The following is a 26,112-nucleotide window of genomic DNA, read 5'->3' as shown; positions in this document are numbered from 1 at the left end:
TAAATAAAGTGAGGAATAGAAATGACGAATTAATTAATATTTGTTAGTCATGTGTCAGGTGTTGGGATTTTGCCCTACTGACTTCACCAAATGTTGGGTGGTCTCCTTTACACAGCCAGATGCACATCAACTTCTGATACTGTATCTATACACTTTCATTTCCCAAGAGATTTAACACCAGAATGCTCCAGCTAAATGCACTTGCTTTATTTCTGGCTAAGGCATCTCTTGAGCTGGTTTTCTACTATAATGACCCCGATTTCACTACTCAGAAACGTGCAGAATGTCCTTGACTTCCTTCCATAAAGTCGGATCCTCTGTTTTCCCTCCTATGGGTTCCAACACAGTCCTATTGAGCCCCCCGAGGCAAATTTCACACCCTGTTCCAACTGCCTAGCATGCTCTTCTCCTTCAGGCCAAATGCCTGACACTTGTTCTCTCACTTCATTCGGGTCTCTGCTCAAGTGTAAACTCATTAGAGATATCATCCCTGATCACCTTGCCTAAAATAACACCTCTTCACTCTCTGTGTCCAATCAGCCCTCCAATAACACCTTACTCTATTCATTACTCTATATTTTTCCTTATATAGCATGTATCACCACCTGACATCCTATTGTATTATGTTATGACGTGTGTGAATGTGTATGTGTGTATGTGTATATATGTATGTTTCTGGTCTACTAACTAGTAATTACATCCGTGAAGGTAGAAACTTTATTTTATTCTTATTATATCCCTAACAGTTCTAAGCACATAGCAGACACAAAATAAATATTGATTAAATAGGTGAATAAATGAATCTTATTTTACCAGTTGAATATCAAGATATAAACGAGAAAAGGTACAGTTTTGCTACTACTTGCAAAATCACTACTAGTAGGATGATGACATTATATGTCTTTGAAGCCTTATATCTAATTTTTTAGAAAACAGAACTATGTCTACCAAAATAAACATAATTTCTGAATCATTAGAAATGTTTGTCAGAGCAATCAATACATGGAAAACTATGCAAAAGATAGAGTCAGATGATTGATATTTTTAGGTATGTTCTGTTAGCAATTTTTAGTTTATAAAAACTTTGACTCTCTTAAGAAAAATGACATCAAAGAGAAATTCCCAGATACTAACAGGCTTTTAAAATACATACATATACATATATATAGAGAGAGAGAGAGAGTATCTGCTGGTAATATAAAACTATGAAAAATTATGATTCCTGACCTGTAAAAACGGAGCACATTCATGCTAATTTCATGGGTCTGCCAAGCCAAGAAATCAACTTTTCACTTTTCTCACTACAGAAAAACACTGAAGTGCCATTTTGGTGGCAAGAATGAACAACAACATTCATTCTTTGGTATTTTTCCTTTTTCATCATTTATAGTTGTCAGAGCAGTGATCCTAGCATTGTTCCACATAGTCAAATCACACTCAACTTCGTCATTCTGTAGCTTCTTTTACATGATAAGAAGAAATTTTAGCAGTTTTCATTATAATGTACATGCTGAATTCTGCATTGTTTATGCTCACACACAGGGATTCTAAACACAATTTATTATTGTTCAGACAAATACCCAGGGAAGAGAATTCCTCGATGTTCACAATTCATGCATCTTTATTCTTCATTTAAATAAGCACAATCAACAACTCCTCTGATGAGGAAATGCCAGGGCAGAAGCACTTCAGTTTCCTAAAAGAAGAAGTCTCTAAAATCCTGGACATACCATATTTTAGATGTCTTACCCAAAAGTCCCACAGAAAAAAGAGTTATGTATGAAAATAATATTATTGGCTGGGCGCAGTAGCTCGCATCTGTAATCCCAGCACTGCTCCCATCTATAATCCCAGCACTGCTTGAATCTATAATCCTAGCACTTTGGGAGGCCAAGGTGGGCAGATCACCTGAGGTCAGGAGTTCAATACCAGCTGGCCAACGTGGTGAAACCCCGTCTCCACCAAGAAATACAAAAATTAGCCAGGCATGATGGTGTGCGCCTGTAATCCCAGCTACTTGGGAGGCTGAGGCAGAAGAATTGCTTGAACCTGGGAGGCAGAGGTTGCAGTGGGCCAAGATCACGCCACTGTACTCCAGCCTGGGTGACACAGCAAGAGTCCATCTCAAAAAAAAAGAAAGAAAGAAAGAAAAAATAGAAAGAAAGAAAGAAAGAAAGAAAGAAAGAAAGAAAGAAAGAAAGAAAGAAAGAAAGAAAGAGAAAATCATATTATTAACAGTTCACAAGGTACTAAGTATATTGATAATAGGGAGAAATCTCCTGTCACCTTGGTACTGGCTGACATGTGGACTCTGACAGAAGAGTGGGTATCTGTGCCATAGATGCTTCAGTGATGTCATCACAGGCATAGTTTTAGTCTCACCTGACACAAAAGGTGATTATAGTTTTAAATAATAATCATGAAGGCAAGTAATTTACATTTCAGCCTAATAAAAGCACTAAGACCTTCCTTAGCCAAGCAGCTGAAATCCTGCTAATGAGATTCATTACTGGCCTGCTTAATTACCTCATACATCTTTATCTGCTGATTCCAGCTCTCATCACCTGCAGAACTACACATCATTCTTATAAATTATGTGAATCTCTTCAGAGTGAAACATTTCCGAGCAAAGCACTACAACTTTAGGTAATGTAGCAGAATGATCTCTGCTACAAGAGACTCAACTACTAACTATATTCCCGGACAAGTTATTTTTCAATTAATGTTTCATGAGTAAATCTATTAGAAGCACTGTGGTAGTTAGCCCTGGAGAATAGAAAGATAACTCTAATGATAGTTTGGACCTCCAGGTCAAGGGTATGGGTACATCACAGTGTATGTGTATTTCTACAATCTCATAGAAAAAAATAGGATATGGCCACATAGAATTATAATATTACTGTATTCACTGCCACAGTAAGATGCATTTTTAAGAGTTAAGAATCTTTCCATCTCTTACTATAGTCTCTAAAAGTCTAAAACATCTATTCTTTGAATATTTCATATCACTGGCCCATAAAACTCCCTTGGCCTGATGCTTTGGTGGTGCTGACTGGAGAAAGAGCTAGATTTTTAACAATCACTATTATTTGTTTTATATTTATTTGTCTCCTTGGGTTTGTACATCATTATCAATTTGCTTTTGAATTTTAACAATATATTTTATTTAACCCAGTATATCTAAAATACTACCATTTCAACATGTAATCAAAATTTAAAATTTGTAATGAGACATTTTCCATTCTTAGTAAATAATGTCTGCTAAATCCAGTGCATGTTTTACACTTACAGTACATCTCAATTCAGACTCGACACATTTCAAGTGCTCACTAGCCCCACATGGCTACAGACTACCATATCAAACAGAGCAGTTCTAGATCTTAACTCCACTGACTTTTCAGACCTAATGATTCTCACACTATCTTGTTCTGTAGTGACTGTGCTGCAAATACCTTGCCTAGATTCTGACATGATTTCCCATTTCTAAGCTACTGTTCACATCAAACTTTAAACTCCTAAATCGCTGATTCCAGAAATGGACACTTTGCTTGGCTCTCTCAATACTTATTTCCTGTCTGACTATCATTGTCCTGCTGCTACATATCTGGCATGACATCAAGTAATTATTTAGACTTTTCTCATTAGAAGAGAGTTCTAGTTTATAGAAAAGGTATCATTGAGTGCAAGAACATGCTGAATTCTCTGTGGATTCTTTAGATTTACCTACAGGGAGCTTAACTATTTGGAATATAAGACTATTCTCTGGTTCCCAGATCCACTCATGGCTACTTACTGCTTGCTGATGTAGTATACAAAAGAAAATAGCTTTTTAAACATCAGAAGCTAAATATCATCTTGGTCTTTCTCTTTAAATTTGTTCATTGAAAAATTCCTAATTTGTTCCCACAGGCCACTGAATGATTCGATGTTTCAAGTAGAATGGGGTCAATGTTATGTGCTCAGAAAGGCAGAGGGAAAAAAAAGTATATAAATAATTTTCAAAATATACCCAACTCTCTCACTCCCAGTTAACTTGGAAACCTTGATAGTCTTTTAACTTTTCTATTTTACCTCTGAGGCCAAACCTCTGTGATTACAAGTGTATGCTCACAGGCCAACTTTAACCTTGAAGATGTGTTTTGTTGGCTCACACAGTGTTTAAAATTCATCTGAACCTACATTTAGAAATTGGGAGCTTAGCCTGGGCACGGTGGCTCACACCTGTAGTCCCAGCACTTTGGGAGGCTAAGGTCAGGAGTTGAGATCCTTTGAGACCAGCTTGGCCAATGTAGTGAGACCCCGTCTCTAATAAAAATACAAAAATTAGCCACTGGTGGCACACGACTGTAATCCCAGCTACTCAGGAGGCTGAGGTAAGAGAATCAGTTGAAACTGGCAGGAAGAGGCTGCAGTGAGCCAAGATCGCACCACCATACTCCAGCTTGGGCAATAGAGTGAGACTCTGTCCCGAAAGAAAGAAAGAAACTAGGGGCTTTCATGTAAACATTCAGCTTTCTAGTTTCCTTTAAAAAGTTGGAAGACTCATTCACACTAAGCAATCCTCCCACGTGGTACTTTTAGGCAGAGTTGGACTTGAGAGGGGCCACACTTTCTAGTTTGATGTACCAATTTTTATTTTCCAAGAAGCACATTTGTTTCAACTAAAGACTGAAATTTATTGGAATGAAGCCATGTGACAATTATTTTAATAAGCGTCTTACCACAAATAGAACAAAATATATGAAACATAAATCCTCAGTTTAATATAAAATGGGCACCTATATCATCACAACTCAAACTATAACGTATTGCCAGCACCAAGGATCCCTCCGTTTGTCCATTCCCAATCAGAACCTCTATCTTCCCTAGGGAAATGACCACTCTTATAACACTTGAGATTTTTTTTTGTTCATCTTGCCTTCCTTTTTAGACCTATGGCTATATATGCATGCTTAAACAATAAAGTTTAGTTTCACCCAATTATAAACAATATAAATGGAATCATGCTATATGTTTTGTGCTATTTATTTTATTCAAAATTATGTTCATAAAATTCATCAGTGTTGTTGCCAGTAGCTATCATATGTACAATTTCAATGCTGTATTCTACTCATTTGAGCGAATTTGCTGAAATTTATTTCTCAATTATATTCTTCATAGTCATTTGGATTGGTTCTAGCTTTGGGATAAAGCTGATACAAACAATGCTGTTACAAAAAATGCTGAAGGGGACACTCTTATACATGGATCTTGACGCAGATACTCACAAGCAGCTCTAAAATATATTCCCAGGAGTAGAATTGTTAGGTCGAAGAGAGGCTCATTGGAGACTCAGCACCCAACGTTTTTACTGGCAGCTTGTCAATGGGCATGCTTTGCCTGGAATATGCAAAAATTCTAGACTCCAGAAGGAAAACAGGTGTTAAGTATAAACCAAATTGTTTGCACAAAGAGTTTAGGCATAGTCAGCCACTCTTATCCATTAAAGTGGTGGAAACCCTCCCAAAATTCAAGTTCTCAGACACCAGCCAAGGCCAACCTTTCTAAACAGTCCTATCAAAGGCTAGCACTCGGCCTGCTGTGTGTTTTAACTCTTCTCTGTACATGCCCCAATACCAGACTCACTCAATTACTATTGCTTTGTAATAAGCCTTTATATCTGGAGTTTAAAATACTCCAGCTTTGACTTTCTTTAAAATTGACTTGGTTATTCTTTGCCTCTGGAATTTTCACATAATTTTAGCATCAGCTAATCAGTTTACACATCCAATCATTGATAGGATTTTGATTGGGATTACATTGAATTATACATCATTTAGGGTAAACTGACATCTTTACGATATGCAAAGTTCAATTCTTGAAGAAGAATTATGTCACCATTAGATCAATGGAACAGAACAGAGCCCTCAGAAATAATGCCGCATATCTACGACTATCTGATCTTTGACAAACCTGACAAAAACAAGAAATGGGGAAAGGATTCCCTATTTAATAAATGGTGCTGGGAAAACTGGCTAGCCATATGTAGAAAGCTGAAACTGGATCCCTTCCTTACACCTTATACAAAAATTAATTCAAGATGGATTAAAGACTTAAATGTTAGACCTAAAACCATTAAAATCCTACAAGAAAACCTAGGCAATACCATTCAGGACATAGGCGTGGGCAAGGACTTCATGTCTAAAACACCAAAAGCAATGGCAACAAAAGCCAAAATTGACAAATGGGATCTAATTAAACTAAAGAGCTTCTGCACAGCAAAAGAAACTACCATCACAGTGAACAGGCAACCTACACAATGGGAGAAAATTTTTGCAACCTACTCATCTGACAAAGGGCTAATATCCAGAATCTACAATGAACTCAAACAAATTTACAAGAAAAAAACAAACAACCCCATCAAAAAGTGGGCAAAGGACATGAACAGACACTTCTCAAAAGAAGACATTTATGCAGCCAAAAAACACATGAAAAAATGCTCATCATCACTGGCCATCAGAGAAATGCAAATCAAAACCACAGTGAGATACCATCTCACACCAGTTAGAATGGCCATCATTAAAAAATCAGGAAACAACAGGTGCTGGAGAGGATGTGGAGAAATAGGAACACTTTTACACTGTTGGTGGGACTGTAAACTAGTTCAACCATTGTGGAAGTCAGTGTGGCAATTCCTCAGGGATCTAGAACTAGAAATACCATTTGACCCAGCCATCCCATTACTGGTTATATACCCAAAGGACTATAAATCATGCTGCTATAAAGACACATGCACACGTATGTTTATTGTGGCACTATTCACAATAGCAAAGACTTGGAACCAACCCAAATGTCCAACAACGATAGACTGGATTAAGAAAATGTGGCACATATACACCATGGAATACTATGCAGCCATAAAAAATGATGAGTTCGTGTCCTTTGTAGAGACATGGATGAAATTGGAAAACATCATTCTCAGTAAACTATCGCAAGGACAAAAAACCAAACACCGCATGTTCTCACTCATAGGTGGGAATTGAACAATGAGAACTCATGGACACAGGAAGGGGAACATCACACTCCGGGGACTGTTGTGGGGTGGGGGGAGGGGGGAGGGACAGCATTAGGAGATATACCTAATGCTAAATGACAAGTTAATGGGTGCAGGAAATCAACATGGCACATGGATACATATGTAACAAACCTGCACATTGTGCACATGTACCCTAAAACCTAAAGTATAATAAAAAAATAATAATAATAAAAAAAAAAAAAAGAATTATGTCACCATTTACTTAGGTCTTTAAAATCCCTCCATTTTAAAAAATGTTTTCCATGCAGCATTTTATATCTATGAAAAGATATAAATTACTTGATAATTTTTAAAGCTCTTGTGTCATTTTTTAACTATTTGTTTTTAGCTCATAGAAATAAATTAATTTTTGTATCCATCAAACTTGCCAAACTCTTATTAATTTTAAGAATGTATGTGTACACTCTTCCAGATGAAATAAGAAGCAGCATAGCATAGTTAGGAGCATAGATTCTGGAACCAAAGCACCAGCTCCACTACTTACCAGTGTGTGACCTCAGGTAAGTTGCAATCTCTTTATCTTTCTGTTCCTTACCTGGAAAATAGACATAACAATTATACCTTCCTCAGGGGTTGGTATGAGGATTCACTGAGATTATGTAATAGAAGCACCTAGCACAATCTCTGGCATGTACTAAGCATTAAATAATGGTCCTTATTACCATCATCATTATCATCACTATATATACACATGATCATCATATTTAGCCCCATAGACATTACTATTTTTGTTTATAAAGTCAGTGCCCCATTAGATTTAGTGACATATTTACCTGTTTCTTTTCATTCTTTTCTGCATTCCAGCTCTCTCCTCTGGAATCTCTGTCCTTCCATCTCACGTACATCTTTAGAAATTTCTCTAGTGACAGACTATATATTTTTATTTTAAAATGTTTTTATTTCACCATCTCTTTTACAAAATACTGCCACTGGGTATAGACATTCAGAGCTGGCAGTTATTTGCTTCTCTGTGCATTGAGGTTATCGATCTACTACCTCCTAGCTTCCAGTTTCTATTGTGCTGTCAAGAAGTTGACTGTCAGTCTAAACCTTAATCCACTAAACAGAATCATTTTTTTCTCTAAATCATATTTTTTCTGTAGCTTTATTACAATGTGTAGTTCATTGTATTTACCCTACTCGTGATTTGTTGTGCTTAAGCCTATTGATTGCCTGTAATCCCAGCACAATGGGAGGCCGAGGCAGGCAGATCACTTGAGGCCAGGAGTTCGAGACCAGCCTGGCCAACATGGTGAGACCCTGTCTCTGCTAAAAATACAAAAATTAGCTAGGCATGGTGGTACATACCTGTAATTCCAGCTACTCAGGAGGCTGAGGCAGGAGAATCACTTGAACCCGGGAGCAGAGGTTGCAGTGAGCCGAGATTTCACCACTGCACTCCGGCCTGGGCAACAGAGTGAGACGCTGTCTTAAAAAACAAAAAAACAAAAAACTTGTTGATTGTTGGCTTTCATTATTTCTTAAAAATTTTCTCCAAATATCCTTCTACCTATTATTTCTCTCCACTCTTTCTGAAATGCTAAGTTCATGTTAGTCCTTATGATCTTATCTAGTATTGTTTCTTCACCTATTTTCCTCTCATCTTTTTTACTTTCTGATTCATTCTGGATAGCTTTTTTTTTTTTTTTGCCTTATCTGTCTGTACTTAAATTTTCTCCAGGTTTGACTAACTTGTTCTATTTGATTCATTTTCAAATCTGCTAGATCACATTTGATAGATTTCTGTCCCCTGAATCCAATTTCATTTTGCCTTTTATTTAAATAGTAAATAGTGTTGTTTTATAGACTGTCATAATTACAATATCTATAGATTTGCAGGATTTCTTTTGATTATAGTGTCTGCTGGTTCTAATCTGTGATACTTTGTTTCTTTGTGTTGTCTTTGATTGCATGCTGTATATTATTATATGCTGTATGTAATACCCTAAAAAGGCTGGGCATGGTGGCTCACACCTGTAATCACAGCGCTTTGGGAGGCCAAGGCTGGTGGATCACCTGAGGTCAGGAGTTCAAGACCAGCCTGGCCAATATGGCAAAACTTTGTCTCTACTAAAAAATACAAAAAATTAGCCAGGCATGGTAGCAGCGCCTGTATTCCCAGCTACTCAGGAGGCTGAGGCAGGGAGAATTGCTTGAACCTGGGAGGCGGAGGTTGCAGTGAGCCGAGATTGCGCCACTGCACTTCAGCCTGGGTGACAGAGTGAGACTCCATCTCAAAATAACTAAATAAATAAAGTATTATTTGTAGAAATAACCTGAAGCCTGGAATGAAAATATATTTCTCCAGAGAAGATCTTATAGTGTCCTTGGAGCATATTAGTCCGGTACCATTTTAAATTACATTTGTGGCGTGACATATTTTGGACCTCCCGGGTGATATAATTTGGGGGCTGCCCAGCTTCTTGAGTGCTAGTATACTACTAGTTCCTTTTTGCCCTGAGAGTATGGCTCCTTGGGTTCACAATTTAAAGTGAGGGCAGTCACTTATTAGACATCCTACTTTGAGCAATTATCGGGCTTTGATTTCTGTTAGCTTTTCCTGGGAAGCTGTCAAAGTCGGTATTCAAATTGACAACAATGGGCAAAACCCTGAGGACAAAGTAGCATCTCTACTCCCCTTATCTCTCTGACTTCCCAAATCCTCTTCAACCTTGGCCTGTTATCTTTTTACTATTTTGTCAGATTCTTAGTGCTTTTTAATAATATAGTAGGCTGGGTGCTGTGGCTTATGCCTGTAATCCCAACACTTGAGGAGGCCAAGGCAGGAGGATTGCTTGAAGCCAGGAGTTCAAGAAGAGCCTGGGCAACATAGGGTGAGACCCCATCTCCACACAAAAAAATTCTGAAAAGTAACCAGGCGTGGTGGTGCACACTTATAGTCCTAGCTTCTGGGGAGGGTGAGGTGAAAGAATGACTTAAGCCCAGGAGTTTGAGGCTGCAGTGAGCTGTGATCACACCACTACCCTTCAGTGTGGTTAACAGAGCAAGACCCTGTCTCAAAAAAAGAAAAGAGAAAGAATATCGTTTACATATTTCATCCAGCATTTTTAATAGTTTACAGCAGGCAAGTTTGGCGAACTAACCTAAGCCACTATGGAAAAGGAAGTCCCATTATGTACTTTATATTCTCTTTCATATTTTTTCTTTTGTTATTTCTCTAATTGTGTTCCAAAGAATGTCTCACTTACTGATGTTTGCAAAGAGCCAACCAGCTTTGATTGCTTTTTCTGTTTGTTTTCTATTGTATTCTTTTTTATAATCAATGCTTTCCTTGCATGTTTTAATTACTTTTCTTGATTCTAATTAGAATACTCAGCTATTCCATTTTTCTTGTTTTCAAGTAATTGCATATAAAGTTATAGACATTTCTCTGAATACATTTTTGTCATGTTTTCTAGATGGTTTGTAATATCAGTCTTTACATCCCCTTTAAACAACAATTTATTTAGAAAAGTGTTACACTTTTTTAAAGTTGAATACATTTTATCCTATATTTTTATTATTAATCTGTTTACATTGTTATGAGTTCGGAGAATGTGGGCTTTAATTATTTTTATTGAAATTTCTTTATGAAACAATATATGATCAAATATATTTGTGTTCCATAGGTATTTGCAAATAATATTCATTCTCCGTTCAAGACAAAATTCTTCATTAGATATTAATTCAAATTTTTTAATTGGTTATTTAAATCCCCTATAATTATATTTTTAATTTTCTCAATTTGACTATTTCTGAGAACAGAGTTGGGGTAGGCAGAATAATGGTCCTCCAAAGACGTCCACATCTTAATCCCTGAAAACTGTAAATGTGTACTTTACATGGCAAAGAAGAATTAGGTTTCAGTTGGAATTAAGATTGCAAAAAGGCTGACCTTAAAGTAGGGAGATTGGCCGGGCTCACGCCTGTTATCCCAGCACTTTGGGAGGCTGAGGTGAGTGATCACTTGAGCCCAGGACTTCCAGACCAACCAGGACAACTTAATGAGACTCTGTCTCTACAAAAAATAAAAAAAATCAGCCAGGTGTGGTGGTGCATACCTGTACTCCCAGCTACTCAGGTGGCTGTGATGAGAGGATTGCTTGAGCCCGGGAAGTCAAGGCTGCAATAAGCTACGGTCACTGCCACTGCACTCCAGTCTAGGCAACAGAGCAAGACTCTGTCTCAAAAAAAAAAAAAAAAAAAAAAAGGAGATTATCCTGGATTATCTGGATAGTCCCAATGTAATCACAAAGGCTCTGAAAAGTAGATGATGGAAAAAGTGGGCCATAAGTCAAGAAATGTGGGAGGCTGCTAGAAGCTGGGAAGGGCAAGGAAACAGCACTATTGAAAATACTGTCAACAATATACCGTCATTTTTACTTTCCCTCAGAGCCTCCGAAAATGAATACAGCCCTGAGGACACTTCACTTTTAGCCCGGTGAGACCCATTTTAGACTTCTAGAGAATCAGATAGTAAATTTGTGGTGTTGTAAGCCACTAAATTTGTGATAACTTGTTAGAACAATGATGAAAACTAACATAAAAGGCTTTTTAAAATCTCTTTGTATTCCTAACATTTTTGCTCTATAATTTTTGCATAAAGATACAAACACCTCATACTGTATTATAATTAACATAATGGCATGATGCCATGCAATCCTTTCCACCTTGAGTGTTTTTTCTAATTTTAATATTACTGCAACTTTATTATCATTTTGCTGTTTTATTGTTACTTGTTTTTATTTTCAAACTTCCTGCTTATTTGTTAACTCTATTTGACCATTTCTGTGATGTAATCATCATTGTTCATTGTAATGTCTAAGTTGTGCCTTATTCCTGCCATTTTGTTTCATGTTCTGATTGTTTATGTTTTGCTCTCTTTTTTGTTTCATGTTGGATTAATCAGGACTTTGGGATGAGGCGGGGGCTATTCATTGGTTCTTTGTTTTCTCTAATTATTCATTCTATTTCTGGCAATTTCCCTTTTTTACTTCTTTTTTTGTTTCTTCCTTTCTCTTTCTTTATCAAAAGACATTAATGAGCAGGTTTTGAGGGGAAAAAATCGCGGGGTTTTGACTTTTTTCTCTCCTGAACACTTTAATAATGTTTTTATATTATTTTTATAACACAAATTCCCCTTTTTTTCAATTTATTTTTACTTTTCCTGGATTTTTCTGGATTTCTGCCTCAAGGAATTCTCCCAAAGAGTATTTAGATGGTAAACTTTCTGAGACTAACAAGTCTGAAAATGTCTTTATTTTACTTTCACACTTGAACACCAGTTTTCTGAATAAAGGTGTTGGCTAAAACAATAGTACTGTCTCAAATTTTGAGGGTATCACTGCCTTATCTTCATGCATCTGGTGTTGTTAATGAGTAGTGTGATTTAGTCTGATATTTTTATGACAGGTACTTTGCATTTTATTTCTTGTCACTCTTGCTATTTCTTTATCTTTGGCATTGAGACATGTCACCATGCTGTTTACAGGCATAGATGTGCCGTCCTCACCCCTTACCACCCTGAATCCTTCTACCCACCAGTCTGAGGATCTCTTCAATCTAAAGATCAGAGTCATTATTCTATTTCCTCGATTATTCATTCATCTTCCCCTCGCTGTTCTTTCTCAATACCTCCATAAAACCATACATTTCTCTAGATTTACCTCCATGACACTTATCTTTGCTCTCATGTGTTTGCCTTGGATTTTTGCATTCAGCTCTGGATGTAGCACTCTGAACCATCACCCAGTCCAGTAATGCAGTCTTCAGTAATGTCCACTCTGCTATTTAGTTCAGTTATTTCTTTCTCGTTTTTATCAAAAAGTTTTTAACTTCCAATTGCTTCTTTCTCATAATATACTTTTTTTTATGGGCAAAGTATGCTTCAAATCTCTAGGATACTTATTTTGTTTATTCTAAAACTTTCTCTTTTCCCTGTATTAACTCTCTTCCCTTGGGGCATTTCTTTTCCTGTTTCTTGAATCTGAGCCTCTCCTTCATGATACTGACTTTTCTCAAATAACTGCTAATTTTTAATTACCTAATCCTATTTATTTATTTATAGGTGGACATTTAAATTGTACAATGAGGCTTAAGCACTCTTTCAGAGTACCTTTGGCATCAAAACTCCCACTTCAGAGAACTTTTACTAGTGGGCTTTGAACTGAGAGTGGGGGAATGAACACGACTGTTATTCCATTCTTTAATTAAAATGTTGACTGCCCATCACCCTGGCCTTTATCCATACTCAACTGGAGTTGGGGTTATTCTGGGATTCTTCTGGGAAAACTCACATTTTATTTCCTTTACTTATATGGGATTATGTATTCTTCACCTGTTTTATATCTTCCAGAAATTCCTTATTGTTGTGGGCTTTTCTCTCTTAATTCTCATAATAACCTAATGAAATAAGTACAATATTATGCCCACTTTAAAAAGAGAAAACTAGGGAACAAAAACTTTAAGGAGCTAGCCTCGGATCTCACAGTCAGTTTCAGGATCAATATCTAAAATCAGATCCAGAGACCACACTCTGACAACATTCACCAACCATTCAGAGCAGGGATAGCAAAGCTTCCCAGTGTGTTTCATTTAGCTTTTGACTGCACAATATTAAGGAACATAACTGGGAAATTGAAAATGACCTCTAGCCCACAAGGTTCAAGGAAGCTGAACTTTGCTTATGAATCTGAGAAAAATAAACATCCCAATTGTCCAGCAGGATGTGAACTTACTCACCTAAGACAAAAAATAAATATATATGTGTAGGTTTTCTCTAAGACTTGAAATAAAACTGAAAAGACTGTATTTAAAGTTTGAAAAAAATCCAAGATTTCTTTGTAATAGTTCTTAAGTATCTATGAAGTTTCTTACTTGCTTAAATGGAAGTTCTGAAATAGTCACGTATGCCATACTTGTGACTAAAGCCAAAAAAATACAGGAAATTGACAATCAGCTTTCTCATGAGAAATTTCAAGTGTATTTTTTACAGTGAGGGAACTACAATGAGTGGATTAAATACATACCAAAAGGAAACAGAAAACTTCTGTTTCTTAAACAGTTAAGAAACTTCCAATGTTTTTAGGTATTATTTTTCATATATGTATACATTTTGTGCTTTTTCTGCCAAACATAATTTTATATTCTCTATACTCTCACTTCTCTTTTTAAAGTGAAAATAGTTATACTGGGTTTGGGGGATTATGTTATATATTTGTTTGCTTATGTTACATAATATAATAATTATATAATGTTCATATAGAAATGGTACGATTAGCTATAAACATAGTACCCAAAGATAACCACGTTTTTCAATACGTGGATGGATGATAATGCTTAGACAGGCAAAATGGCTACTTTAAAAAACAGGAACAACATAGAATAGCTATACATATATGTATGTATATATGTATAGCTATTCTATGTTGAATATATATTGTGTGTGGTGTGTGTATATGTGTATATAAACAGTATATGTATGCATATATGTTGTAGCTGAAAAGAGTTTGCAGTGTGTGTGTATATATAGAGAGTATATATACAATATATATACATATATATTGTGCATATTTTTCCATGGCATAAATAACAACCACATTATAGTGGCTGTATACTACTTTATCTTATAGTTGCATACCACAATTTAGTTAAACTATGCCCTCCTAATAATCATTTCAGATAGTCCTGATTTTTCATAATTTTACACAGTCCTACAGTTAACCTTACACGTGTATCATCATTTGTTTGTCTGATATATACAAAGAATAAATGTCTGGCTATAAGAAGATACTGTTCCAGTCAACTTTAATGTAGAGAAGTTATGACAATTTAAACTCCCAGAAAGAAGATATAAAAGGACCCATTTTTGTTTTCACTGCACCAAAACAAATACAATTATTCTTTTTATTCTTTCCTATATAATATTATTTCTTTTAATTGAACTTTTTCTGTTTCACTTGAGATATGTAATTCCAAAAGAAGTTAAGCATCTCTTAATATGTTCATTGAATCTTTATCTTTTTGTAGAAAATTCTTTTATTGGGCCACGTCTATTTTTACAACTGTCTGTTAGCATTTTTCTTGCTGAGATTTTTATTTTCGTAAAGTTATCATACATATAATTTATATAGTACTCATTATATATTTAGCAAAATTTTTTTAGTTATCTGTCTTTGAATGTTATTTATGGAGTTTTTATGTATTAGAAAGTTTTAATCTTTAGCTAGGCTATTTAATCAACTTTTTCCTTTATGGTAACTACTTAGAAAAATTGTCTCCTATATATTAGTCTTCTAACACTGAAGATATCACTATTAATATTTAACTCTCTTTACTACATATGGAATTTGTTTAAGCATAAATTATAAGAAAAAGATTAAAGTTTAACTTACTTTTGTTTTCAATCACAAGTCATTTCATTCTATTTTTTGACAAATATTTATGAAGCATCTACCATGCACCATTCAAAATGGGATAGCATCATGAACTGGATAGGCAGAATCTTATCCCTTGTAGCGCTTATAATTTAGCAAAATAAAGAAAGAAACAAGAAAACAAATAGATAAGTACAAAAATTGTGATGGATGGTACCAAGCAAAACAATAGACGTCCTGATGAGGAAAACAGGGAAGGGACATATTTAGATAAGATGGCTAAAAATGGCCTTTCAGAGAGAGCTAAACACTGAAGGACAAGAAAAAGCCAGCCACGCACAGAGCCAGGAGGAGAGAGCAGCCTGGGTTGTGATAGGAGAATATGCAAAGGATGCGAGACAGGAAGAGTCCATGCGCTGGGACATGAAAAAGGACATTTGCCTCCCTTCCTTGTGAAGTGTCTGGTGAAATGTTTCGTTCATTTTCATACTGGGTTAACTTTTACTTATTAGCAGCCAGGGTAATACAAATCACATTCACAATTAGATTATACTACTCTCCCAGCAGATCAGCAGTAATTTTAAACTCTTACTTGTGTTGCTGAAAATGTGGAGCAATAGAAATCCTACCTTGCTTGTTGGCAAATAAATTGGTACACCCCCCCACCCCACCCCCTTTTTTTTTTTTTGAGACAGGATCTCCCTCAATCGCCCAGGCTAGAGTGCAATGGTACAATCTCAGCTCACTACAACCTCCACCTCCCTGGCTCAAGCAATCCTCCCACTTCAGCCTCCCAAGTAGCTGGGACTACAGGTGCACACCACCATGCCCAGCTAATTTTTTGTATTTAAAGTAGAGATGGGGTTCACCATGTTGCCCAGGCTGGGCTCAAACCAGTGGTGGGATGGGATTCAGTTTATGATAATGAGTGTATATAAATGTGATATGCATTTTACTATATCAGTGTTTTCATGACGGCATGTATATTGTGAGTTGTTTGTTCCTCTACTAGTATTTGTTCCCACTTCATCTATACTCCCATTCAAATCTTATATACTGGACGCCTAACAGCTGTACTTTCCAGAATCTCTTGCCAGCAGAATTTTAGATTTTTCCAATGAGAAACACCCATGAGACGCAGAAGGCAAAAAAGAAGCAAAAACTATTATTGCTCCTTTTGAGCAGCAGACACAAGTACGGGCTTTAGAAGATAGCCAACAGAAAGCTCTGCAGCAGCTAAGCTAGTAGGGGCTTTGCAAATCATTCACTTTGATGGTACTGGCCACCAAGATCATTCATGACATTTTTTTCAATTATCTCTGTATCTTTCTGATTCCAAAAGCAAACTGCAACTTTTTTTGACTTTTATTGCCCCAGCCTTTCTCCTGGTGCTGTAATATCCTATTTCAAATCCACTCCTGCTTGAAACATCTAGACATGTTTCTGTTTTCCTGACCAACCTATGACTTATACAATGTTACTTTGTTATAGTCAAAATTTTTGAAAGTAAGCCAAAAAAAATGGGGCTTCTCTTACATAGTTTAAGGTACCAATTACTTAAAGTGGTGATATTTGGTATTTCTACAGTCTCCATAACTTAGATTTATGTAACAAATTTACACTTTTCAAGATGCTTTCTTATTCATTATTGCATTTAATGCTATATTTCTTGTTTTTCACAATTATTTATTTCTAAAAACACAGAAGAATATTTCTGTAAAACTTTGCAATTTGCAAATTACAAAGTCCTTTTTATCTCAGTCAACTCTTGCTCTAAGGCAAGTTTTATTATATTCCCTATTTTAGCTGAGAAAACTGAACTTGCTTCTATCACAATTATTTTATTTAAGTGAGCAAATAAATGATGTCTTATTGCAGTTCTACATGTTGGCAATGTATATACGTTTATGTTTTAATCTATCTTAACTTTGAGTTAGTCCTTCTGATATTTTAAATTGTCAAATAGACTTGGCATAGATACTAGGAAATTATGAATATTTTAAACAAAAGAATTTTTAAAATTTACTTTAGCCTATTTAATCTAAGATAATAGTCCCTTACCTATAAAATAGTGAGTTAGGACAAAATTATATCTGGGTTTTCTTTTCAGTTCTGTACACTATTCAGGCTTTAAGTGAAAATGACTTAAACTCAGGGAACATAAAATTCTCCAAGGCTCAAACATATAAGAACTCTGCAATGGAAATGAAGATAAATATGACAGAAATTTAAGAGGCATGAAGATTCAAAAAACCTACGTACTCATCTCAGTTTCTCAAGAATGGATCCTAATTCTAGTTGAAGGGAAGAAACACTAATATTTTAGGATGTGTAACAAATTCAGGACAGATTCCTACACTGGCTGATTTAATGATTTAACATTAGCTGGTTAAATAATACTATAGAATAGTTATCACCTCCATTTTCACACAGATCAGAGAACCAAGGCAAAAAATACTCCACTGATGTGTTAAGGCTTCTAGCTTCATATATTCTTCTGAGTACTTGCTGCTTCAGGCCTCGGTGTTCTAGTTGGAAACTAATTGGAGGGTTCGATCATTCTGAGAAGTCAAGTTGTTTTCTAAAGGTTTCGGGGGACAGTTAATGTTTCTCACAGTTCTGCATTTCTTCTGAAAAGAGGTTTGGCAGCATTTGTTCTGGACTATCTTTTTTAGGATAACTGTATAGCAAATAACCACGGAAGTTAGCAATAGTATCTCCTTCTGGAACAGAGGATAGAGTTGCTTGCTTTTCAGGATAATAAAAATAATGTCCTTCCACTATTTACAATAGCAAAGACTTGGAACCAACCAAAACGCCCATCAATGATAGACTGGAGAAAGAAACTGTGGCACATGTATACCATGGAAAAAATGGAAAGCAAAGAAAGGATTTGGGGAACATTTAGCAATGAAATGCACAAGTCTTGTGACCAGTTTGATATGGATTCTGTCTAGAGGATGACAGAGATTTGTAAATACTTAATAACCCCAACATTATAAAGTAGCTTCACTCAGAGAACTTATTAAGGTATCATTTATACGATACCTTACTTCCAATTGCAAAAACAGCAATTACTTTTGCACCAACCTAATAAAATAGAAATAACAATATGCTACTTTAGAATCAGAACCTATCATAACTTCTTAAAATTAAATATGTTAACATAACTCTATGTCTTGCAAGTTCCTCTCTGCTTTCATATTCCTTTTAAATATTAGGTTAGGTTCCCCTTAGTCCACCACCTCTTTTTTCATAAGAATTTAACTTATTTTAAATTTAATGTAGAAAGTGTATGTGGGATCTAAACACATGTATTGACTCTACTTGAGAAAAGAAACAATATTCCTTCGCTATTTGAGTAATGGGTACCCTAGAAGCCCCATCCTCACCAGTACACAATATACCTGTAAAACAAACATGCACATGTACCCTGTGAATCTAACAAATAAAATTATTTAAAATTTAATTTAATTTAAAAGCTTTATACAAGCTTCGAAAAAAAAAAAAAAAGAACCAACATTCTTTGGTTACATCTGGATGTTCCAGTCAGTTAAAATGCGACAACTGTGTGAAAGGAAAATAGGATAGGCGGAAAATTTCTCTAATTTTGTTGCGATTGCTGAAATTAAGTTTATTATCTGACATGTTCTTCTACATGAACACTATAAATCACCTGAAGAACAGTGTTTTTGTCTTGTCTTGGTAGTGGACACACACAAGCCATTCAGGTCATGGCCATGTGACTCCGAAGTAACTCAAATCTGATTGTATTTTTACTTTAACATCTGAATTGCCTACTGATTTTTATTATTTTCCCCTCTATTAAAGTAATACATGCTTACCAAAGAAAATCAGAAAGTATAAAATTCTAAGAAGAAATATTATTATGGTTCTTCTAGCTTACCTCTAACTATTGCCCTGAAGAATAATGTTAGGATGGGCCGGGCGCGGTGGCTCACGCCTGTAATCCCAGCACTTAGGGAAGCCAAGGGGGATGGATCACGAGGTCAGTAGACCGAGACCATCCTGGCTAACATGGTGAAACCCCGTGTCTACTAAAAATACAAAAAATTAGCCAGGCACAGTGGCGGGCGCCTGTAGTCCCAGCTACTCCGGAGACTGAGGCAGGAGAATGGCATGAACACGGGAGGCGGAGCTTGCAGTGAGCCGAGATCGCGCCACTGCAGTCTGGCCTGGGCGAAACAGCAAGACTCCATCTCAAAAAAAAAAAAAAAAAAAGAGTGTTAGGATGAATATCTGAGAAGATAAATCTTTGTGTTACTTCGTTAACTTTTTACACTCTAGGTAATAGAATTATTACATGAGAATCTTTTTATGTATTCTTGAATTGCCATTCAGAAGAGTTATGCCAATGTATAGACCTATCAGCAGCATTAAAGAATGGCCCACTCTTGGAAGCATTGTGCATATTCATAATCTTTGCTCAGTACCTGCCAACATGAAACAGGAAGAGGGGTACATTTCATTACTGTTTAGATTTGAATTTATTTGACTACTAGTGAAGTTCAGCAGTTTTCTCTCTATTTTTTCTTCCCTCATGCCACACTATGGAGATTTTAAATGGAGGTCATATTATTAATACTAGTTCATGTCTCCATTTGCTATTGTAGGACCACAATCTTTTTTTTTTTTTTTTTTTTTGGAGACAGAGTCTCGCTCTGTCACCCAGGCTGGAGTGCAGTGGTGCAGTCTCAGCTCACTGCAACCTCCGCCTCCTGGGCTCAAGCGATTCTCCCACCTCAGCCTCCTTAGTAGCTGGGACTACAGGTGCAAGCCACCACACGTGGCTAATGTTTTGTATGTTTGGTAGAGACAGGGCTTCACCATGTTGCTCAGACTGGTCTCAAACTCCTGAGCTCAAGTTATCCACCCACCTCAGCATCCTAAAGTGCTGGGATTACAGGCATGAGTCACCGTGCCCAGCCAGACCACAGTCCTTTTAATTGTGCCCATATATATCTCACATGAGAAGAGGCACAAGCCCTGCTGACTACCATTTGGCATCTGCCAATTTCTCCTTTCCCCTGACCTGGCTTCCTTCAAAGGTATCTGCAGTCTCCACTGCCTGAAAAACTGCATGTAGGGACTTTGCCATTAACTCAGGTGTCCAGAAAAAGGAATAGCAATATTATTTGGGCTCCACCAATATTGTTGGGCTCCACTCTCAATCCAGGGAATCATCTTCCTCCTTAAGTTACTGCTGCCACCTCCACTGGGTACCACTCAGTCTATTTATATGAGAGGTGAGGCTTGCTATTGCTGCCACTTCTGCATGGAACCACTACCTTTGCTGGTCACACTGATACCGATGCTCTGAGGCCAGAGAGATAAAACTTCAAGGTATTTCATAGTTAAGGGGCAGAATCCTCTGTCCGTTTCTGTTGAATAATATATAAAAGTAGTGGTGCTGAGCCCCTTTCAAGAAAACAGCCTCTCAGTCATCATCTACGTTGCTCTACCTCCTCCCAGCTGCATGCATTACGTTACGAATCAGACAGAAAGCTTTGGGGAGAAAAACAGAGACCTATTCATCTAAGCAGTAATGGCAATGCTCAGAATTGCCTCTTCCGCCTCCAGTGACTCTTTTTGTTGTATTGATGCTTGCCTGTTCTTTTCCCTCAAGACAAGTTCTCACTCCTTCCTTCCCTGAGGCTCCTCACCTTCACATAAATAGATATTGGTTTATTCACCTCATCAACCTGCCAGGTATTTCTAAATCCCAATGGAAATCATTTAGGTATAAGTTAGACACTCCTCCCCACCATGTCATGTATTCATATAGTTTATAAATATATCGGTCATTGAAATTTCTTTTTAAAATTATTTATTATTGATACATCATAACTGTACATATTTTTGTGGGTCATATAATAATTTCTTATATTCATATAATCAGGGTAATTGGGATATCTTTAACTTTAAAAATGTATCTTTTCTTTATGCCTGAGCCATTTGAATTATTCTCTTCTAGCTATTTTGACATGTACAATCAATTAACGTTAACTATAGTCACTCTACTGATCTGTCCACCACCAAGTCTTATTTTTTCTAAGTGGATATTTGTACCCATTAATCGACCTCTCTTCACCCACTCCTTTCCCAATCTTTCCTGGCATCTGGCAACCACCAGTCTACTCTCTCTGTCTTTGTGAGATCCATTTTTTTACCTCCCACATATGAGTGAGGACAGGCGATATTTGTCTTTCTGTGCTTGGCTTATTTCACTTAATATAATGACCTGAGTTACTTCTGTGTTGCTGCAAATGACTGAGTTTATTCTTTTTATGGCTGAATAATATTCCACTGTGTGTATATACCACATTTTCTTTATTTATCCACTAAGGGTACTTAGATTCCATATGTTGCCTATTTTGAGTTTTGCAATTAACATATAAGTACAGATACCTCTTTAATGTATTGATTTCCTTTATATTGGATATATACCCAGTATTGGAATTGCTGAATCACATGGTAGTTCTATTTTCAGTTTTTTGAAAAACCTACATACCATTCTCCATAGTAGCTGTACTAATTTATATTCCCACCAACAGTATAAAGGGGTCCCCTTTATCTACATCCTCAACAGCATCTTCTATTCCCTGTCTTTTTTTTATAAAAAGCTACTCTAACTGGAGTGAGATGACATCTCACTGTAGTTCTGTTTTGCATTTCCCTGATGATTAGTGATGTTGAACATTTTTTATATACATTTGACCATTTGTATGTCTTCTTTGGAGAAATGCCTATCCAGATCCTTTGCCTATTTTTAATTGGATTATCTGGGTTTTTTGCTATTGAATTGTTTGAGTTCCTTATGTATCCTCGTTATTAATCCCTTGTCAGATGGATATTTGCAAATATTGCTCCTATTCTGTGTCTCTTTACTTTGTTGATAGTTTCCTTAGCTGTTCAGAAGCATCTTAGCTTGATATAATTCCATTGATCTCTTTTTGCTTTTGTTGTCTGTGCTTTTGAGGTCTTACACAAAAAATCTTTGTCCAAATTAACGTCCTGGAGCATTGTCTCAACATTTTCTTCTAGTAGTGTCATTGTTTCACTTCTTGGATTTAAGTCTTTAATGCATTTTTATTTGATTTTTATATATTCTGTTCCATTGATCTATGGGTCTGTTTTTATGTCAGTACCATGCTGATTTGGTTACTATAGCTTTGTAGTATATTTTGAAGTCAAGTAGTGTGACACTTCCAGCTTTGGTCTTCTTGCTCAGGATTGCTTTGACCTTTTGGGGGCCTTTTGTGGTTTCACATAAATTTTAGGATTGTCTATTTTATTCTGTGGAGAATGTCACTGCTATTTGATAGGGATTGCATTAAGTCTATAAACTACTATGGGTAGTATGATCATTTTAAAACTATTCATTCTTCTAATTCATGAGCATGGAATATCCTTTTCGTGTGCCCTCTTCAATTTTTGTCATCAGTGTTTTATGGGTTTTCTGGTAGACATCTTTCAAATTTGGGGTCAAATTGATTTCTGGGTATTTTATATTATTTATAGCTATTGTAAATGAAATCACTTTCTTGATTTCTTTTTCAGATTGTTTGCTGTTGGCATATAGAAATGCTGATTTTGTATGTTGGCTATCCTGCAACTTCACTAAATTTGTTTATTAATTCTAATAGCTTTGAGGTGGAATCTTTAGCTTTTTCTAAATGTAAGATCATGTTGTCTACATACAAGGCTAATTTTACTTCTTTTCCAATTTGCAAGAAGTAGGAAATCGTATAAAATTACCCTTGTGGTGAGGTTGGGGAAGTGAAAGTGAGAAGGAGATCCCTGTATTTGGAAGTCCTATATTATTTGGAGATATATATATATATATATATACACACACACACACACACACACACACACACACACACACATATACATATATACACACATATCAGTAAGGTATTATTATATAAGTGCAAGGAAAACTGCAGGTTGATTTCCTGGATTGATTCATAGAATTCATTGGAGTGGTTCATACTAAGTTATGAATCACTTCCCTATCCTTACTCTCCCTGCACCCCTTACATCAGCTCCTTCACCCAACTCCAGGATACCAGAGCTGATGTAAGGGGTGCAGGGAGAGTAATGAGAGGGAAATCCAAGCCTAACAGAAAATAAAAGAAAGAAAAAAATATACTGGACCTTTAAAAAAATCTATAAAATGATACTACTTATATATTTACCTAAAATATATTGTGCAAGTAACTATTTTTAAAGCATATAAAGCTTTTTAATGGATATCATATTTATAAAGAAATAAATTCCTGAAAATCGAGGTAAATCTTATATAATAGCTATAAAAATGCATTACAAAAGTATAGACCATAGTCAAGGGGAAATGTGTTACACTCTGATATCAAGGTTATTAAGTGGTCAAGGTTCAAATATAATTGGTAATACTTTATCTAGCGAACATTCTGTTTATGTCAAAGATCAGTACAAACTATCCAAAAAATATTAATAGAAGTTTTAAAGCATAGTACTATGGAAGAAGTTTCCTAAAATAGGTCAAATCTCTGAAATTAAAATATTTAACAAATGAATATGCAAAGCAAAAACGGAATGGCATTTATGGTACTAAATCATGTATAGCTTGGTCATAGTGATAAAACTGAAATGATTATTAAAAAAAATTTTTTTTTTTTTGAGATAGTGTCTCACTCTGTCACCCAGGCTGGAGTGCAGAGGTGCAATCATGGCTCACTGCAATCTTGACCTCCCAGGCTCAAGCAATTCTCCCATCTCAGCTTCCTGAGTAGCTGGGACTACAGATGTGGATCACCGCGCCTGGCTAATTTTTTTTTTTTCTGGGAGAGATGGGGTCTTACCATGTTGCCCAGGCTGGTTTCAAACTCCTAGACTCCAGCGATGCGCCCGCTGGGCCTCCCAAAGTGCTGGGATTACAGGTATGAGCCACTGCACCCAGGCAAGAATTTTAATAAAAAGCTTTAGGTTAAAGTAAGCCTCAGGTTAATCTCAAGGAAATCAAATTTCCTGGGAAATAAAAAAAAATCTATTTAGATTTTTCTGTCTAACTGGTACTTTCCATGAAGATAGTACTTGCCAAATAAAATATGGTAGCAATAAAACTGTGGATAAAACTTAAGCTATAGAATGGCTTACCTTTAGAATGTCCCAGGTTATTAAAAACAATTTATAAAGAAAATGGTACTGAGAACGTCAGCAGGGCCTTTAAAAAGTGCAAAACATGTTCTTAGAGATGAACTGTAAGACAGAAAGGCAAGAAAGTATTGAGAAGTAAAGCTAAGCTATCAATCAAGGGGATGAGGTTTAAAAGAATCCACAGTATAATCAGAAATACATCATCTCTTAAATTAAAAAATAATAATAATAGTAATAAGCTGGGTGCGGGGGCTGATGCCTGTAATTCCAGCACTTTGGAAGGGCTGAGGCAGGCTGATCTCTTGAGGCCAGGAGTTTGAGATCAGGCTGGGCAACATGGTGAAACCCCATCTCTACTAAAAATACAAAAATTAGCCACGCATGGTGGCGCACACCTGTAATCCCAGCTACTACTCGGGAGACTGAGGCATAAGAATCGTTTTAACTGAGAGGCGGAGGTTGCAGTGAGCCGAGATTGCGCCACTGCACTCCAGCCTGGGCAACAGAATGAGACACAGTCTCACTAAAAAAAAAAAAAAAAAAGTAATAATAGTATAAGGTTTAATAGTATAAGGTTCAGTTTCCAAAATTTGCATTCAGCTCTCCCATGTCGACCCTTCTTTTTTAACTGTCCCTACCACCTACCTCCAGGACTGCATTTATTTAGCAGTAGAGGGAATGAAATATAATAGGAGTAGAAGAAATATTTTTCCACTGCCATGGGACAACTGTCTACTCTTTCCTGATGTAAAATTATCAAAACTAGAATAATTAGCACTGCCTTAGAGACTAGACACCATATTTATTAGATGGTCAAAATCATTTCCTCACGTCTGATTATTTCCTATATTTGCATATTGTCACCTTAGAAATACAAAGAATAAGATTCTTTTAAATGGACATTCTGGGCCGGGTGTAGTGGTTCACACCTGTAATCCCAGAACTTTGGGAGGCCAAGGCGGGCAGATCACTTGAGGTTAGGAGTTCAAGACCAGCCTGGACCAACATGGTGAAACCCCATCTCTACTAAAAATACAAAATTAGCCAGGTGTGGCGCACGCCTGTAATCCCAACTACTCAGGAGGCTGAGGCAGGAGAATCACATGAACCCAGGAGGTGGAGGTTGCAGCGAGCTGAGATCATGCCACTGCACTCCAGCCTGGGCAACAGAGTGAGACTCTGTCTCAAAAATAAATGAACAAACAAACATTCTGACTAGTACATTAGTAGAAAGACAAAAGAATACCACCCCTTTTAGAGTAGCCACTATTACCTAAAGTCAGATTTTTGCTTGCATATTAAGCTTGCCCAAGTCAAGTGGTCTTCAGAGGTTAATGAACCCACTCTGGAAATAAATGGGTAGTGGGTATCCTCTTTACTTTTCTCTGGGGCCAGTGGAAAACGCATAGGGAGGAGTGTTCAAATGTTATTATGCTTTTTTCAGGTGAGTTTCCAGCAGGCAGTGTCTACTACTCAGCAATTTCCTTTTGTAGGATTCAT

The 26,112-nt window shown here is 36.4% G+C and overlaps 1 protein-coding gene across 3 annotated transcripts in view; it reads right to left on the bottom strand.

Annotated features, from left to right (window-relative positions):
* The window catches only part of LOC129466899 (LINE-1 retrotransposable element ORF2 protein), a 258,698-nt gene that overhangs the window by 217,774 nt on the left and 14,812 nt on the right, over nt 1-26,112 (bottom strand). The window contains exons 2-4 of one of the 3 annotated variants that reach the window (XR_010116608.1): nt 24,613-24,714; nt 8,384-8,504; nt 7,560-7,610 (exon numbers count right to left, since the gene is read on the bottom strand). The gene's annotated coding sequence lies outside the window, so the exon portion shown is untranslated. The remainder of the gene's footprint in view (nt 1-7,559; nt 7,611-8,383; nt 8,505-24,612; nt 24,715-26,112) is intronic. The other 2 variants (XM_063621306.1, XM_063621307.1) reach the window with 2 other exon arrangements.

This window comes from Symphalangus syndactylus, chromosome 17 (genome assembly GCF_028878055.3).
Source record: "Symphalangus syndactylus isolate Jambi chromosome 17, NHGRI_mSymSyn1-v2.1_pri, whole genome shotgun sequence".
Taxonomy (NCBI): domain Eukaryota; kingdom Metazoa; phylum Chordata; class Mammalia; order Primates; family Hylobatidae; genus Symphalangus; species Symphalangus syndactylus.
The sequence above is the reverse complement of the archived record's forward strand: the minus strand, read 5'-3'. Positions and strand labels throughout refer to the sequence as shown.